The sequence below is a fragment of the Lactuca serriola genome, chromosome 6 (genome assembly GCF_051521515.1).
Source record: "Lactuca serriola cultivar US96UC23 chromosome 6, Lser_US96UC23_V15, whole genome shotgun sequence".
NCBI lineage: Eukaryota > Viridiplantae > Streptophyta > Magnoliopsida > Asterales > Asteraceae > Lactuca > Lactuca serriola.
The window spans coordinates 124,612,280-124,616,377 of record NC_136413.1 but is presented as its reverse complement, the minus strand read 5'-3'; the positions used below and the strand labels follow the sequence as shown (position 1 = coordinate 124,616,377).

Here is a 4,098-nt window from a genome sequence, read left to right as displayed (position 1 = left end):
ATACATACATGTTAACAAAGTTAATTGCTCTAACTTATAAATAACTTGATGGTTGATTTATCAAAAGCTCATGAGAAGTAAATATCAATCACACCTCATCATCCTATGATTATAGAAAGATGCATAACACATAAACTTAAGAAATGATCTCAAGTATACCTTTACAAACATACCTAAATTTGAACCTTTGTTAATATCTAAAACTTTACATGCACCCAATTTGAGTTTACATGAATTTATACTTACAAAAGTTGCAATTGCTTTCTTACATCCATGAAACCACTCGTATAATGCTTCAAACCCTATAAATATAATCTATCGTTTTGTGTTGACATACATGCAATATGTAATCTACAAATTTCTTATATAGGCTAAATATTTCATTTAACTCATCAATTAAATAGTATGATTTGAAGAGTTTTAAGATTTACAAATCATAATATTTCATTTAATCATAAATTAATTTGTGTAAGTTGAATGGACTTGAGAGTTTCAAATGCACAAGGTTTAAGAAAAAGTGGTCTTAGGAGTTTCAAATGCATGAGGTTCAAGGAAAAATGCTAGCTTTATATATATATATATATATATATATATATATATATATATATATATATATATATATATATACTAGTAGAATGCCCGCGCGTTGCGCAGAAACATTTATATACCTGGAATCTTTACAAATGTATGTTTTTTAAATATAACAATAATGTCGTTGTTAAATTTGGTATAATAATTCGTATATTAAGTTGATATAGTATATTGATTATTTTGAATTATATGATAATATATATACATCTATTAAAACTGAATAATCTAAATCTTTTGAATGACCTCTACATGCGGGTTACACATGAATAAAAACAAATATAATATATGGTTTAGTATTACTTATAGTTGTTGTTATTGTTAATTAATTTTTAAAATTTTTTTGCTTAATATTTTAATTTTTATCAGTGTAATTATTTAAAACATCAAACAATTTTTTTAATATAATCATTTATATAGAGTTATTTTTAACTATTGTTATTGTAAGTTATTTTAAGCTACTTATTTCAAAACTTTTAACGATTATAAAAATATCTTTAGGAAATATTTTAGTAAATTGATATTACAATTTAGTTTTTTGCATTTATCACTTTTCACTATTCACAAAATATTATTTGGGTTTTTTTAAGTGGAACTGAAATTTATATTGAAGTTGACTCTGTAATATTATATTTAAATTAACAATTTAAGTATTTTATCGATACGGTTCAAAAGTTGTAGCTTTAAACTGATAATGATTTACATACAACAACATATTAAATATAATAAATTGAGTATAATATGTTAAAAGTTAAAAACATAACTTTATAAGTAGAAGTAAAAATATTATTTTAATATTGAAATTTAGTTTATTTTTTAGTACACTATATGTTTGATACTTATTTATTCTTATTAACCAATATATAATCATTATTAGAAAAACACTATAATTTATCACTTTTAACTATTTACAAAATATTCATTGGATTGTTTAAGTTGAACTAAATTTTATATTTAAGTTGATTCTGTAAGATTATATTTAAATTAATAATTTAAATATTTTATACAAACCTATCAAAAATTCATAACTTCTTCTACCCTCTGATCCCTCCTCCGTCATTCACCGCTCTTTCCAGAGACCTTCTCGACGGTACAAACATCGATAGCTTCCTTTCCTTCTTTCTCTCAGAAAGTCATTCCCGATCCTTCCACCACTGCTTCCTCACTAGGTTTGAACCCCTCCAAAATGTCGAATGTCTGTTCATTGCCTTCGATGAAGTGGACATATCTATACTTCACCGCCCGTGTAATCCAATCATATTAGTATAAGTGTCACTAGCCAATTTCTTTTTGTCTCTTTCATTCCCATGTATTCTTTTCCCCCTGTCGGTGGCGGTCCTTGGGTTTTGATTAACTCCATCGAAACCTCTGCTTCTTTTCTCTATCGTCCCTAAGTCCGGAGTCGGACCACCACAGTTCGCACCTCCAACATCGCTAGAAAGAAGGAAAAACCATGCAATGGTTGTGGTTTGATCGACTGTTTCTCAATTTCAATTTCTGCCTCAATCTTCTGACATGTCTGCTGACCATGGTTTTTGGTGGAATTTTTCCACCATCTTAAATCGCCGATGGTGAAAGTAAGCCCTATCTATTAATTTCTTCAAATTAGAGGTTAATTAATCAGTACCTGGTGCTCTAAAGCGTATCCCAGCTTCACAAAAATTTTAGATGTCGACTGTGAAGATTTTTTTTTTTTTTTTACATTTTGTAGTTTTTTTCATTAGAATTATCACAAACTACACATTTTTCTCCGGATCAAATTTTCATCAACTTTGATTCATCGGCTCCTTTTTGCTGCCACTTCAAACCTGGTAGATACATTTTACATCCATCCCATTCATTGATTATTTGTATAAATTGTTTTTAAAATTGGTTTTCTAATTTGTATTTTTTTTTATTATGAAGGGGATTGAGGTAGATGATGTAAATGTGAAGGAAGCTTACTTCAAAGGGGTTTGTTTCTTGATGTATGAGAATTTTCAAGAGCCTATAAGCAGGGAAATGATTTGGGACGACTTGATCTGATTAAATTACATTCCCAATTTGGATTTGTTGGTTAGATGGTTTTTATTTCATGTTTTATTTTTTCTGTTATGTTTTGTACATTGTTGAATTGTTGGTTAGATTATCAACATGGGTTTGAGAAGTAATGCTTTGAGATTATCAACATTTTTAGATGATGATGGTAGGAATGCTTTGAGATGTTTACTCACTACTTATGCTACACATAACCCCTCTGTTGGCTATTGTCAGGTACACATAAAATAAATATTATTTTATTTATTTTATGGTAGGAATACTCTTGAGATGTAGAAATGTCTTAAAGATGTGATCTATTATACATTTATACTTGGTTAATTGTTAATTTTTAATTGTTGGATCTCATGTAGGCTATGAAATTTTTTTGCTAGATTGTTACTAATGTTGATGCCCGAAGAAAATCTGTTTTGGTGGGTGTGAATTTTCATAAATCTTGATCAGATTTTTCACCTGTTAAGGTTTCCTGAATAATATATTGTTGATATCAGGGCATTGATGGGAATTCTTGATGAATACTCATGTTAGCATTATATGAAACATGAGATTTAGTCTACCAAATAGTTTGGCATAATCCAATGGAAAGTAGTTAGTTTTTGTTGACAAAATTGACAACTCCAATACATGTCACATTTCTCAAATCTTACCCTTGGTGTTTGTGGTACCTCATGTGGCTGAAATTGATCTTATGTTACAAACACACACAGTACTAACCACAATTTGCCTCGACTTGCAGAAAGAGAAAGAGGATGATTTGAAGAAAGTACTTGTCTTACAATGACAAATGAAAATTGAAGAACTTAAAGGAAAGTTGCAGGTGATGAAGCATTTTAAAATTAAAAATTACGTGTTTGGCTATTTACCCAACCAACGTATATAACATTCTGCTTAAAGAAAATACAATTTAGTTATTTCTATATATACACATTCAATTTTGCAATAAATGTGGCAATTTTTTTGTTTTATTTTACTTAAAGAAAGAAAGAACATATTAAATATTAGTATGAACTCAAGATTGTACTTTTTTAGTTTAAAGATCTGATTAGATACCAACTAAACCAAAAGGAAGAAGTTATTAGTCATGGTGATTCATAGGATAGAAAATAAATAAAAATTATATTACTTGGAGTTGAATATGAAGCTTGGCTTTTTCTATGCAAAAATACAAGTCAAACAAGTGGAGGAACAAGTACTTAATTTTTTCCAATAACTCTGTATAATAATATTTTGTGGCTTTTTCTTTTTTTAGTAAAAGGCGAAAGAATATGAAATTATTTTATATTTAGGTTGGAACTAAACCAACAAAGACCTCTAGATTATTGCAGGCGTTGTTGCCTAAACAGATACTCTACATTTATTTGCATTTCTTTGTCCTCACATGGAGTAGGAAATCAGTTTGAAGATGAAGGTTCTCTTCAAAAATGGAATTCATACAAGACATGCTTTTAAATGAAATGAGATGAAATAGATAAT

The 4,098-nt window shown here is 28.4% G+C and overlaps 1 long non-coding RNA gene across 1 annotated transcript; it reads left to right on the top strand.

Annotated features, from left to right (window-relative positions):
• Positions 1-1,642: 1,642 nt before the first annotated feature.
• On the top strand, positions 1,643-3,590 carry LOC145058464 (uncharacterized). Its single transcript, XR_013686400.1, has 3 exons — positions 1,643-2,399; positions 2,494-2,841; positions 3,362-3,590. It is a non-coding gene; the product is annotated as an uncharacterized LOC145058464 (long non-coding RNA).
• The last annotated feature ends 508 nt before the right edge of the window (positions 3,591-4,098 follow it).